Here is a 15,453-nt window from a genome sequence, read left to right as displayed (position 1 = left end):
CATTTTGTTGCAGTGAGATTGCCAGCGTAACGCATGTTGATTGCGCATGTGAAGGTTCATGCATGTAGTAGTCAAATTATTGCACTTTTTCCCTCTACTGAGTTTTGCGTTGCAAAGTTTGCAGATAACGTGAGTTGCTTTATCCTTTACGGTGTCAAAAAAGGCCCAGGCTAGACAACTCTTGCTGCCCCTATGAGTTGCAGACACACGACCTCTGCTGGCCACAGTCGTGGCTAAGGAAGCAGTGCTCCTCGTGCTTGCGTCACTCCGTGTCTGCGCCGCAAGGCAAAACGTAACCTCTTCGTCTTCCTCCTCCCCCTCCTCAGATGAGCTGCTCGGCTGCGTGACTCTGGGTTCACACCAAGTAGGATCTACAACCTCATCGTCATCCAATGTGTTATCCCATTCCTCGACCTGAGAGTGACCCTTCTCCTCTTGTTGCCCTGACAGCACAGTACAGTCCGCATGAGCCTCAGGTATCTGAGTCTCATCAGGATCACCTTCCCCCAGGTGGTTAACATCTGGTGACGAGGGTCAGGAACCTGCTTGGACCTTACTTCGTTCTGCCCCGAATCCAACCGAAAAAAAAATTGCGCATCGGTGCAGATGCTTTCCTCCTCTTGACTCTGTGACAGTTTGAAGTACACTTTTGGATGCCCATGGTATAGAATGTGTGACCAGTTCTGCAGACTCACCCATCTGTGGTTCCCTACAGTCAGTTGGGCAGTTGGACAGTTGTGACGCAGGGGAAAGCAAGGGTAATTGGGGACTCTGTGGACTGTACTGTGTGTGATGTTGAGATGGAGGAAGTAGAGGAGAGGCAACTTGAAGCAGCGCTTGCCATCCACTGGAGCACCTGCTCTTTCTGACCCTTATCAGCAGTCGCTGTGCGGCTGCCAAAGAAAGGTAGTGGAGTAGCCTGTCCAGTAAAAGAAGTTGTCAGTTGTCTTTGGATAGGACGTGACGGTGTTGGTTCAGTAGTGCTTTCACTAACATTACCACCTACCCCACGTATATCTTGAACACCAAGCCTATTACCCCTTCCACTACAACCTCTCTTTTCCCACTCATGTTTCTCAGATAGTGTGGTAGGAGCATGCTATTAGCAGAAAAATAGATTTTTTACTCTGCACCAATTCTGCACACAGCTGAATTTCAGCGGCACTAAATGACAGGGTGAGATATGGCTTGCTGTATCACATTAGTAACAGAAGAAAGTATTTTTTTTTACTGTGGGTGACACCTCTATAACATAGGACATATGCTCCAAACTATTTCAGACTGAGATGTGCCCTGCTGTATCACGTTAGTAACAGAAGAAAGTATTTTTTTACTGTGGATGAGGCCTGTATAACATAGGAGATATGCTCCAAACTATTATAAACTGAGATGTCCCCTGCTGTATGACATTAGTAATAGAAGAAAGTATTTTTTTAGTGTGGATGACGCCTGTATAACATAGCAAATATGCTCCAAACTATTTCAAACTCATATGTCCCCTGCTGTATAATGTTAGTAACAGAAGAAAGTATTTTTTTAGTGTGGATGACACCTGTATAACATAGCACATATGCTCCAAACTATTTCAAACTGACATGTCCCCTACTGTATCACATTATTAACAGAAGAAAGTATTTTTTTACTGTGGATGAGGCCTGTCTAACATAGGAGATATGATCCAAACTATTTTAAACTAAGATATTCCCTGCTGTATCACGTTAGTAACAGAAGAAAGTGTTTTTTAGTGTGGATGACACCTGTATAACATAGCAGATATTCTCCAAACTATTTCAAACTGAGATGTCCCCTTCTGTATCAAGTTAGTAACAGAAGAAAGGTTTTTTTTAGTGTGGATGATGCCTGTATAATATATACGAGGTATGCTCCAAACTATTTCAAACTGAGATGTCCACTTCTGTATTACGTTAGTAACAGAAGAAAGTATTTTTTTTACTGTGGATGAGGCCTGTATAACATAGAAGATATGCTCCAAACTATTTCAAACTGAGATGTCCCCTGCTGTATAACATTAGTAACAGAAGAAAGTTTTTTTTAGTGTGGATGACGCCTGTATAACATAGAAGATATGCTCCAAACCATTTCAGACTGAGATATTCCCTGCTGTATCACGTTAGTAACAGAAGAAAGTATGTATTTACTGTGGATGAGGCCTGTATAAAATAGAATACATGCTCCAAGATATTTCAATCTTAGATCTAGCCTGCTGCATCATGTTAGTCACAGAAAAAAATAGATTTTTTACTCTGCATAAGCTCTGCATACAACTGAATTTCACCGCTACAAAAGGACTAGGTCGGTGGCTTATAGCAGACTGTATCCCGTTTGTCACAGAAAAACACATCACATTAGCAAATGAAAAAAATAGATTTTTGTACTCTGTACTCAGGAGCTCTGCATACAGCTGAATTTCAACCCCACAAAATAAAAAGGTGGGCTAGTAGAGCTTCCTTGCTGTATCACATTAGCAAGTGAAAAAATAGATTTTTTAAGGGATACTCATGCATGGAGCACAATAGAAGCAGTGCACAAGAGAGTTCTATGACATGGGCCCTGCTGTCTTTGTCTGGACCTCAGTAATTGCATAAGGACACTAGTTATCTTAACTATCTGACTTAGATGCAACCACCTATCTATCTAGCTAAAATCTCTAAGTAGGCAGGAGCAGCGTCTGTCTGTGATCACTTATAAGCATAAAATGGCGCTGACACAACATGTCCCCTCTTTATATAGACAGGACATGTGATTTCAGCAGCCAATGGCACAAGCCCTAGTGTCTGGACAGTGTGGATGCTTCCTGTGCTCTGATTGGCTAGCCGCAATTTGCACACATAGAAAAATATAAAAAAAATTAGAAGCATGGCACTGCTCTCAGATTCTGTCTGCTCTCTCCTCATCATACACAAGCAGTATGCTTGCCAAGCTGTTAAAAACACTTTAGTTGCACCGCAATCATTTGCCAGCACTTTTTCACCGAATGTTACAGATTTTTGTCAATTTTAAGAAAAAATGCTCGCGTTTCCGATCATGAATCAGAATGTGCCATATTCGTGTAGAGTTTAACATTTGAGATCGGATTTCGAACATATTCACTCATCACTAGTGACATTGTCTGTCAGGGCACAACGGGTCCACCAGTGGGAATATCACCATGACAAACCCCCTCGCTCCCAAATGTTTGATCTGCTGCACCTTATCCAAAAGTGGTTAGAGCGGGAGCTCTCTACCCCAGCGCAGATGGTAAAGCAAGTTGTAATGGACCGGTTCGTACACACCCATCTGAACCCGTTGCAGACTTGGGTTGCTCAGGGAGTTACCCAGAATGCCGATGACTTATTCGGACTGGTCAAAAGGTATTAGGGGGTCGACGGTTTCTTGGGGGAGGCAACCCACTCCATACTGGGGGGGAGCTGGAGGTTAAAAGGGAGTGGGGCGTCCAAAGTGCAAGGGGGTGACGGAGGTCATACCAAGAGCCTCATTGGGGATGTAAGTTTCTGGAGATGTCACAGCCCAGGTCATATAGCTACCCATTGTCCCCTGACCACTGAGCAAATGGACTGTAGCATGGGACGCTGGTGTTCATTTTACACATATCCAGCTTGCAGTGTGGACTGTCCACCTGATGAGGGGCCCGAAGCTTGTCTTGTAAAAGTGAATGGTCTACAAATGACTGGACTACTAGACTCAGAGAGTTTGGTGACCCTCGTGAGGCCACACTCCCTCTCCAATTGATCACTGGAAGAAGGTTGGCATCTGTTGCATTCACCATGGTGTTAAAGACTATCCGGTTGCCAAAGTGGTCATTGAAAAGGCCCAAAGTACTAAGTCCCATGAGGTTGGCATGGTCCAGGATTTATTGCACCCAATTATCATAGGCCAGGACTTTGTGTTGTTTAGGGACTTTTGGGGGAGGGGCGGAGACTCAATTGCTCAGATAAGAAATGGGTTGGTTGTAAAGAAGTCTCACCAATGCCAGAGACTAACGGGTTTCCTTTCTGTGTAATGGGGGAAGATGAGGAGGTAGTATCCCTTGAAGCAGACATTCCTGAGATAGTGGTGACCAGAGAAAATTTGGGGTTCGACCAACGTAGGGATCCAACAAAGGGATTAACAATCGTTCAATAAGGTAACTGGTATAAACGGCATAGTACAGGAGTTGGGGTCTGACACCGGGTTTCTCTATTTCATGTTGAGTGAGGACTTATTGTACCAGATTACTAAGGTGAGGGAGGAGATAGTGGAAGAATTGTTGGTACCAGGACAAGGGTGTTGGACATGGCCCATTCAAATGTCATCTGGGAGTGGACAAAACCCAAGAACAGGTCATGCGAAGGTTCTATTGGCCTGGATGTCACCGGAAAATCCTAAAATATTGCAAGTCCTGTCCAACCTGCCAGTTAACCACTAGAGATGAGCGTTGTTCTACTCGAACTGTTCGCCAATCTCAAATTCGAGCTGTTTTGGGCGGTGTTCGAGCCGTTCGGCGAACACGAACAATTTGAGAAAAATTCGGCTGTTCGAGGTTATGTTCGATAACTGTTCGTGCACCAAAATCATAACTGGATTTTTTCTCAGTAATGATGAAAATTAATGTTAATACGCAGTTTGAGTGTACAGCGGGGTGGGGGGAGGGGCAGGGGATGGATCTCTGCAGGAACAATGAAGATCTCCATTTTTTTTTTCTCTTTCCCGCATTTACAGTGGGGAGGTGCAATCTGTCAGCCTATCAGCAGCGCACACACGGAGCGAAGTGCTTTTTTTCACACAAGCAAGGGCATGTGTCATTGGCAGTGTATGTCACATGTCTTTGCCCTATAAGACCAAGCCATTTTCCCCGTCGCCACCATTTTCTCACTGCTGCAGCTGCGTGTTAGACGGCACCGCTGTTGCTGTGTGCGCTATACCTTGTTAATTTCAAGCCAATTTTCGCACAAATCTACAGATAGCTTGGGAGTAGGGAATAGTTGTGATTGCAGTCCTTTTAAGGACTAGGTTACAGCATTTCCTACGACTTTTATCAGGCAGGTCTGTGCTCTTAAATAGATAGATTGTGGGAGTAAAGACTAATTGTAATTGGAGTCCTTTTCAGGACTAGGTTACATCAGTTCCTATCAGTTTTTGCCAGGCAGGTCTGTGCCAGTGCTGTGCAAGTTTTTTTCACAGCATTTGGCTGAATCTAGCAAAGCTAATCCTTTTTGGCCTATTGCAGAGTGTGTTAGTCAGTGGAGTAGCCTATCTGTGTTGCAAGATATACCACCTGTGTATAGAATACCAATTTTTTTACTGCACCTAGTGAAGTAAAATCTTTTGGGCATAGCATCATTCTATTAGTCCATCTATACTGACCTCCATCAGGTTGCAAAATGAATATAATTTTTTTCTGCATCTAGCTCTGAAAAAATATTGGGCTTCTAGCTGTGTGTGGGACTTGTTGTATTAGTCCATCTATACTGACCTCCATCAGGTTGCAAACTGCATATATTTTTTTCTTAATCTACCTCTGAAATAATATTGGGCTTCTAGCTGTGTGTGGGACTTGTTCTATTAATCCATCTATACAGACCTCCATCAGGTTGCAAACTGAATATATTTTTTTCTGCATCTACCTCTGAAAAAATATTGGGCTTCTAGCTGTGTGTGGGACTTGTTGTATTAGTCCATCTATACAGACCTCCATCAGGTTGCAAACTGAATATATTTTTTTCTGCATCTACCTCTGAAAAAATATTGGGCTTCTAGCTGTGTGTGGGACTTGTTGTATTAGTCCATCTATACTGACCTCCATCAGGTTGCAAACTGAATATATTTTTTTCTGCATCTACCTCTGAAAAAATATTGGGCTTCTAGCTGTGTGTGGGACTTGTTCTATAAATCCATCTATACAGACCTCCATCAGGTTGCAAACTGAATATATTTTTTTCTGCATCTACCTCTGAAAAAATATTGGGCTTCTAGCTGTGTGTGGGACTTGTTGTATTAGTCCATCTATACTGACCTCCATCAGGTTGCAAACTGAATATATTTTTTTCTGCATCTACCTCTGAAAAAATATTGGGCTTCTAGCTGTGTGTGGGACTTGTTCTATTAATCCATCTATACAGACCTCCATCAGGTTGCAAACTGAATATATTTTTTTCTGCATCTACCTCTGAAAAAATATTGGGCTTCTAGCTGTGTGTGGGACTTGTTGTATTAGTCCATCTATACTGACCTCCATCAGGTTGCAAACTGAATATATTTTTTTCTGCATCTACCTCTGAAAAAATGTTGGGCTTCTAGCTGTGTGTGGGACTTGTTCTATTAATCCATCTATACAGACCTCCATCAGGTTGCAAACTTAATATAATTTTTTCTGCATCTACCTCTGAAAAAATATTGGGCTTCTAGCTGTGTGTGGGACTTGTTGTATTAGTCCATCTATACTGACCTCCATCAGGTTGCAAACTGAATATATTTTTTTCTGCATCTACCTCTGAAAAAATATTGGGCTTCTAGCTGTGTGTGGGACTTGTTCTATTAATCCATCTATACAGACCTCCATCAGGTTGCAAACTGAATATATTTTTTTCTGCATCTACCTCTGAAAAAATATTGGGCTTCTAGCTGTGTGTGGGACTTGTTGTATTAGTCGATCTATACTGACCTCCATCAGGTTGCAAACTGAATATATTTTTTTCTGCATCTACCTCTGAAAAAATATTGGGCTTCTAGCTGTGTGTGGGACTTGTTCTATTAATCCATCAATACAGACCTCCATCAGGTTGCAAACTGAATATATTTTTTTCTGCATCTACCTCTGAAAAAATATTTGGCCTTCTTGCAGTGTGTGGGACTTTCTCTATTAGTCCATCTATACTGACCTCCATCAGGTTGCAAATTGAATATAATTTTTTTCTGCATCTAACCCAGCCAATAGTTTTGGCCTAATACCACAGTTTGGCCACTCAGCTCTGCTCGGTTCCCATCCATTGTTTTTTTGTGCAAACAACACCAGAGTTGTTAATTACTTAACCACCAAAATGAGTGGAAAAAGGCCTGCTGCTGGTGGAAAGGGGAATAGGCGTGTTGGGAAGGGGAAAAAAGGTTGTGTCCGTGGGGTAGGTGTTAAAGCAACAGTAACATCTGCAGAAGAAAGACCATCTTCCAGCCAAACTAAAATGTCTACTTCTTTTAGCGGACAATGTGATAAGATCCCTTTCTTACGGCCACGCCAATCGCTACAAATTCCAGATGAGGCACAAAAACAGCAGGTGCTTCAACAGATATCAAGTGCTCCTTTAAGTGGGCTCTCCTCCACATCAACTTCAACATCACAAATACTCCAGTCCTCAAAGGTGTCACCCCAATCGCACTTGCTTCCTCACAGCTCCCAAATCTCCAGCTGCCCGTCTGAGTATGAGGTAGAACAGATGGTTGAGTCTGCAGAGCTGTTTACTCATACTATAGCCTGGGAATCAGAGGTCGACTCCAGCGCTTCTGTGAATCCAGACGAGGAAATGATCTGCACTGATGCCCAGAATCTTTATGAGTCGGATCCAGGACCAGACGCAGAAGGTTCTGACCATAATGTAGACCCTCATTCCCAAACTGTAACTCCTATTGGTGGAGACAATGAGGAAGACGATGATAAGACTCAAATACCTGATTGGAGCGACAACTTTAGTTTTTTGTCAGGGCAGGAACAGGTTGGCTCTGAGGACGATGGGTGTGATAACACACAGGGTGATGATGATGAGGTTGGAGATCCCACTTACTGTCAACCCACAGTCAGCCAAGAGATAAGGTCAGCAGAGGAGGTGGAGGAAGATGCTAGTGACGACGAGGTCAGGTTGCGCCTTCCTGGACAGAGACGTAGTACTGGAAGCACGTCAACAACTGCATCCTCAAACACAACTCTGCCTCTCACCACAAGTCGTGGTGGCTCTTCAGGTCGCATGGGTGCTAAGCCTTGCATAGCCTGGGCATTTTTTCAGATCGATAAAGATGACCCAACTCGTGTTATCTGTAACATTTGTCAGCAAAAGCTTAGTAGAGGCCAAAAAATACATAGTTTGAGTACTTCATGCATGAACCGGCACATGGACATGAAGCATAAGTTGCAGTGGGAAGCTCAGTGTGCTACAATGCGGCCTAGCCGGACGGGCCAACCACCGTCTGACATATCTTGTGCATCCGCGGCCTCTTCATCCTCTGTGACTGGGGGGACAGCAGTCACACCTGTTTTGGGGCGCAGACCTGCCACCTCTTTACCCGCAACAGCCAGCGTGATTGGCAGGTCATCATTTTCTTTGGAGGTGGTAACACCAGCTGGTGTTGAGCGCTGTCCGACATCGATAGCACCACCTTTGGATCAAGGCAACCTAACATGTCCGCCTGCATCTTCCTCACAGACCGGCAGTTTGCCGGGGACACCCTTATCAACCCCGTCTAAGCACAATAGCCAGCCCTCGGTCCCTCAGATGTGGACAAGTAAAAGACCATTTCCTCCTAGCCATGAGAAAGCTAAGAGGTTGAATTTCACCATCTGCAAGTTCTTGGCTACAGGAATGCTGCCTTTCCACCTGGTGGACACAGAGGATTTTCGAGACCTTATGTCCGTCGCAGTGCCCCAGTACCAGATGCCCAGTCGGCACTACTTCTCAAAGAAAGGTGTGCCTGCGCTCCACCAGCATGTCGCACACAACATCACCGCTTCTTTGAGAAACTCTGTGTGTGACAGGGTGCATTTCACCACAGACACTTGGACGAGTAGGCATGGACAGGGGCGTTACATGTCGCTGACTGGGCACTGGGTAACTATGGTGACAGCAGGACAAGGGGCTGCTGTCTTGCCGTCCCCACGAGTTGTGCATCAATCCTCTTTATGTCAAAGTTCATCCACTGCTTCTGCCTCCTCAATCTCCTCTCGGTCTTCCACCTGCACCCAAAGCCTGTCTGGTCATGCCACAAGCTTTCTAACTGCGCAGAAGGGATCCTGCACACCTCCTTACTATGCTGGCAGTAGGGCTCAACGTCATCAGGCGGTTTTTACATTGAAATGTCTGGGAAATGTGAGTCACACAGCTGAGGAGTTGTGGTCAGCTCTGGAGAACCAATTTCATGAATGGTTGTCTCCACTGGACCTGAAACCAGGGAAGGCCGTGTGCGACAATGCTGAAAACCTGGGTGCGGCCCTTCGCCGGGGCAATGTCACACACGTGCCTTGTATGGCTCACGTGTTGAACCTGGTTGTCCAGCAATTTTTAGCCCACTATCCCAGACTAGATGGCTTTCTGCAGAGGGCACGGTCGCTGTGTGCTCACTTTCGCCGTTCGCATCCCGCAGCTCAGCGACTTACATCTCTACAGAAGTCGTTGGGCCTGCCACTTCACTGGCTAAAATGCGATGTGCCTACCCGGTGGAATTCAACTCTGCACATGTTGCAGCGACTGTGGCAGCACCGACAAGCCCTGGTGCAATACGTTCTGACGTATAGCCTGGGCCAACGAGATCCAGAGGTGGGGCAAATCACGCTGGAGGAGTGGTCTCAGATCAGGGACCTATGCACCCTTCTGCACAGTTTTGAAATGGCGACGAAGATGTTTAGTGCTGACGATGCCATTATCAGCATGACTATTCCGGTGATTTACATGCTGGAGCACATGTTAAACAGAATTCGGAGTCAGGTGGTGGCACAAGAGGAGGTGGAGAAAGTAGAGGAGGAGGAGTTGTATGTGGAAGGGCTAACATCTGCAAGGTCCAGACGGTCGGCAGCACCAAGGCGGCAGGCATGTGAGGGTGGGGGAGATGGTTTTACCAGGGCGCATGGTAGCAGCCAAACTAGTGAGGAAGGTGCAGGAGCCCAGGAAGAAGTGGAGGACGAACTGATGGAAGACTCATCAGATGAGGGAGACCTTGATCACATTTCTGTTGTGCGAGGTTGGGGGGAGAGGACAGAGGAAGGAAGCATGATTGTTACCTCGCCACCAACACAACAGGGACTTGGTGCTCCTGGATGCGCAACACGCATGAGTGCCTTCTTGCTGCACTACCTGCAACATGACCCTCGAATTGTGAGAATTAGAAATAATCCTGACTACTGGGTTGCCACACTGTTAGATCCCCGGTACAAAAGTAAATTTGCAGAAATTATTCCTGCCATAGAAAGGGATGCACGCATGCAGGAGTATCAGCAGAGACTGTTGCAGAATCTTACATGTGCTTTTCCACAAAATACCAGTGGTGCACGTAGTGAATCTCACAGTTCCAACTTGCCAACCGTGGGACCGTCAAGTGTTCAGCACTCACACCGTAACAGAACCACAGTATCTGCTGGTAACATCAATTTTGCGGAATCATTTCACCACTTTTTTAGCCCATCCTTTGCAAGGCCACAGGAAACAAGAAGTCTGACACATAGTCAACGCCTAGAGACGATGGTACAGGAGTATCTCCAAGTAAACATTGAAGCCACGACTGTGTCACTGGACCCTTGCTCTTTTTGGGCTTCCAATCTGGATAAATGGCCAGAGCTAGCCACTTACGCCTTGGAGATCTTGTCATGCCCCGCAGCCAGCGTTCTGTCTGAACGTGTGTTCAGCGCTGCTGGTGGTGTGCTGACAGATAAGCGCACGCGGCTCTCCATTGATAATGTAGACAGACTCACGTTCATAAAGATGAACAAATCATGGATCCGAAACGACTTTTCTACCCCTGTGTCATCCTGGGGAGAGTAAAAGCTTGATGATTGGTTAAAATCACCCTACCAACCGTTTTAAGCTTTCAAATTACTAATCATGTTTATCTGTATCTTGGCTGGAAAATAATTTGGGCTTTGTAGCAGTGTGCAGCACTGATTCTATTAGGCCATCTATAATAAGCTCCACCAGATTTAAAATTACTAATCATGTTTATCTGTATCTTGACTGGAAAATAATTTGGGCTTTGTAGCAGTGTGCAGCACTGATCCTATTAGGCCATCTATACTAAAGCTTCACCAGATTTAAAATTAATAATAATTTTTAGCTGCATCTAGCCCGGAAAATAATTTTGGGGCTCCGAGATGCGCAAGACACATAAGTGCCTTCTTGCTGCACTACCTGCAGCATGACCCTCATATTGTCAGAATTCGAAGTAATCATGACTACTGGGTTGCCACACTCTTAGATCCCCCAAACTTTTCGATCAACCTTTTCATTTTAATAAAGACCAAAAAATGGTCATTTTTGAAATTATAAGCATTAGCAGGTTGTTAGAAACTGAAATCAAACAGTTTTCAACTCAAAACTTTATTCTAGGTGATGTTACATTTTCACATAGGACCCCTTGTTCGAAAGGAGCTTCTGAACTCTCTCGTCCATTGAATTTGTCAGGTTTTGGATGGTTTCTGCTTCAATTGTTTTGCATGAGGACAGAATACCCTCCCAGAGCTGTTGCTTAGATGTGAACTGCCTCCCGCCATCATAGACACTCCTTTTAATGATGCTCCAAAGGGTCTGAATGGGGTAGAGGTCAGGGGAGCATGGGGGTCACACCATAAGTTTGTCCCCTTTTATGCCCATATCAGCCAGAGATGCAGATGTTTTATGTGCAGCATGAGATGGTGCATTATCATGCAGAAAAATGATCTTGCTGTGAAATACACGGTTCTTCTTCTTGAACCATGGCAGGAAGTGCTGTTTGAGAAAATCCACATACATTATGGAGTTCATCTTTAGCGCCTTCAGGGATCCTAAAGGGGCCGACAATCTCTCTCCCCATGATTCCAGCCCAAAACATTACTCCACCTCCTCCTTGTTGGCGCTGTAGCCGTGTTTGCGTGGGGTGTCCATCAACCAGCCATCCTCCACTCCATCCATCTGGACCATCGAGCGCTGCACGGCACTCATCCGTGAACAAAACAGTTTTGAAATCAGTCTTCATGTAATGTTTGGCCCACTGGAGCCGTTTCTGCTTGTGTGAAGTGGATAGAGGAGGTCGACAGGATGGCATATGCACAGCTGCAAACCTCTGAAGGACCCTGCATCTTGTTGTTCGGGGGACGTTGGAGGCACAAGCAGCTTCAAAAACTTGTCTGCTGCTATGACAAGGCTTTTTTGCCGCTGCTCTTTCAACCTGACGTAATTGCCTGTAGGAAAGAGTCCTCAATTTGCCCTTATCAGCACGCACACGTGTGTACTGTGAATCAGCTACATACTTCTTGATTGCCAAGACACTTCATCCTGATCATCGCACAATGTTGATTGTAGTCATGCCTTGACCTAAACACTCCACAATTTGTTGCTTCTCAGCAGCCGACACATCCTATTTCTTTCCCATTTTGGCAGAAAATGTAGGCTGCTTAATAATGTGAGACAGCCTTCTTAAGTAGTCTTGCCTTTCATTGGACACACCTGCCAAACTAATTAGCACAGGTGTCTGCAATTGCTTACAGTGATATAAAGAGCCCTGACACACATCACCATCAATGAGTTTAACTGACAAACAAACAAATTCTTCCCTTATCACTCCTAAACACTTTTTGCATAATAATTTGGAACACAGTGTACATGTGCTTTTCCACAAAACACCAGTGGTTCACGTAGTGAATCTTACAGTTCTAACTTGCCAACCGTGGTCTGTATGGAGTTGTTCAATAAAGGGCCCAAAATTAAGATAACATAGATGGGAGAGGTCTCTATGAATAGGAATTCCTAAGTATTTGATACCCTGTGAGGGCCAGGCAAAGGGAAAGTTGGACTGGATGGAATCCTATATGGATTTGAGGAGGGAGACATCGAGGGCCTCAGACTTCGCTGCATTGATTTTAAAATTTGACCATGTAACAAAGTGATCTATTTCAGCCATAACAGCATGGATGGATATATGTGATTGAGTGATATATACTAGGACATCATCAGCAAATAGAGAGCACTTGTACTCGGTGCCTCCCACCTCAATCCACCTAATATTGGGGTTATGGCGAATTGATGAGAGCAGGTGCTCCGTCACTAGGATGTATAAGAGAGGGGACAGAGAACATCCCTGCCTTGTCCCATTGGTGATTGTGAAAGGTGATGAAAATGTTCTGACGCGCCCCCTGGGCCTTGGGACACCCGGAGCCGGACCCTTTTTGGTGGATGCTGGTGGTTGTAGTCTCCGTGGCGGCAACCCGGTTCCGTGGCTCAGGGCGGTCAAACCAGTGGCGGAACTATTTATGTGGTTTTGATGTTTAAATGTCCGACTACGCCACCCGTGGATTGCGGTCAGAGTGAACCGCCGCTACAGGGCAGACCGCTGAGGCTGGTGTTGTGGGTGCAGCAGAGCGTAGCATAACTCCCCACGGGAGGAGTATAGCCTCAGGGCAGTGTATGCGGAGGATGGGGGTGATGGTGCAGGGCAGCAGCAGTAATGACACGGAGTCAGTGATGCAGTCCAGGGCCTTTACTCACAGTTCTTATTATCCAGACCACGTCTGCAGGTAACGGCTGCCCACGTCGTACTGTGCTCACCAGGTGAGGGGCTCAGACAATTCCAAGATAACTTTGGAGTGCTTCACAGGACCCCCTTTGTGTGTCCTTTGTCTGGCCTTTCTTACCAACCCTTCTGTCCGGCTGCCTCGGGCCTCCTCTTGGTAAACTTGGCGCCAGTTTCCCTGACCCTATGTGGTGCCTTCCTAGCGGGTGTAGCGAGGGGCTGCGCCACATAAAATGTCACAGCCTCCTGTTTCTAGCTGAGGGTCGTTTCCTGCCTCCACTAGTTTCGGGGACCGGTCTTCCCCTTTGGCCTGACCCCTCCACGCAGGTGGATTCGGGCGTGCGGTGGCGACTCGCCCGTCCGCACCCCTGAGATCCCTTCGTTCCTGGAGCCTTCTCCGCTCCTCTTCCTTCCTTCTCCCTCTTCCAGGCCTGGGCCTCTGTTACTAGGCCCGCATCTGGAGCAGAGCTCATGCAGAGCCCCTGCTCCCTGCCACTTCTGCTCAGACTTCTCTGCACTGAACTAAGATGGTGCCCACCTTTTATACTCCCTTCTCAATGCACCCAGGAACTGCTTCCTCCCTGCTCCTGCACTACAGGGTTCCCCTTCCTCAGTGTTCCCTCCCCCCACTCCAGCCAGGGACAGGGACTGTCGTGCCCATCTCAGGGGCATATTGGTCGCCCTGCCCCACGGCAATGTGGTGTAATGCATGCAGGTGTCGGGTCCTGATCCACACTACATCCTTACCTGAGAGTGAGATATCACACCTCTGGGTGAGGTGCAATACCTCTGTAGCAACCGAGCCCTCAGGGTGCTACAGTTCCATTTATCTTCAGCCTAGGTGACGTATTGCGATACAGGGCCGTGATTTTGGCTATAAAAGGGTCCCCTAGACCCCTACCCCAAGCTTTTTAAGAGAATCATATATGGCGTGCCAGGAGACTCTATGGAATGCTTTCTCAGCATCCAACGAGAGTATCTAATTACAAATTTTTAACTGCATCTAGCCCAGGAAATACTTTGTGCCTAGTAGCAGGGTCTGCTAGTCAGCGGATTATCCCGGCTGTTAAGCAAGCTACACCACCTGTAGTTTGGACACTTCATTTTTTCAAAGGAAATGCTTCGGGACCACGGGATACTCAGTGAAGAGCATCAGGAGGCACCCCAAGGCATAGGGGCTCGGACTGGCAGTAGGATGCCTTGCGGTGGACAGCCGAGCTCGATCCTTATAAAAGCATTTTAACTGCAGCAGCTTTAGTGGACGCTACTGGAGCTGGAATTACGCGGCTGCTGGCATGAGACTTGCCCTCCAATAGATCCTTGTAAATGGATTTAAAGTGTATTTATTCAAATTAGAGAGACAATTTAAATTAAAAAGCTTAGAGCTGCCTCCACCACAGGGGGGCTCGCTTGACCCACCAGCGGACAGGCACCAGTATTGGGAGAGGGGGGCTGGCCGTCAGGGTTCATCGCGGCTCTGGCACAAACCCGGCGACACGGAGGTGGCACGGGCAGGAGCGGACTGAACGTGTCGGCTTCTCACTTTTTGGATTTTAGAAGGGCATGACATGCCTATATCTGTGTCTCCCCCTCCTTTTACTCCTCCACCTCTTTTCTTTTCGCATGACTATATGTACTTGTCACTTTTCCATGTGTTAGTTGTGTCTTCTGAGCAGTTTGTCAGCTTTTGGACACCTTTGAAGGTGTTTTCTATGTGTTTCTATGTGTTTTTGTTTGCCTGCCATTGGTTTTAACGGTGTTCGAAGGTGTCCGACGAACAGTTCGACGAACAGTTCGGCGAACACACGGGTGTTCGACGAACCGAACCGAACTCGAACACTACGGGAGTGGCTCAACACTATTAACCACTCCCATCTCTCACTTCCGAAATCCTTTTGTGCCGCTACCCATCAAGGCAGGGAAAGAGAGGGACCCCATTGAAGCTCCATGTTAGCTGGTTAAGCCAGAAGGGGTCATTGAAGATGTCACAGTAGCCGAAAC

The sequence above is a fragment of the Phyllobates terribilis genome, unplaced genomic scaffold (assembly GCF_046119375.1).
Source record: "Phyllobates terribilis strain yellow unplaced genomic scaffold, ASM4611937v1 Scaffold_5__5_contigs__length_657084704, whole genome shotgun sequence".
Classification (NCBI taxonomy): Eukaryota; Metazoa; Chordata; class Amphibia; order Anura; family Dendrobatidae; genus Phyllobates; species Phyllobates terribilis.
Note: the sequence above shows the minus strand (reverse complement) of the source record.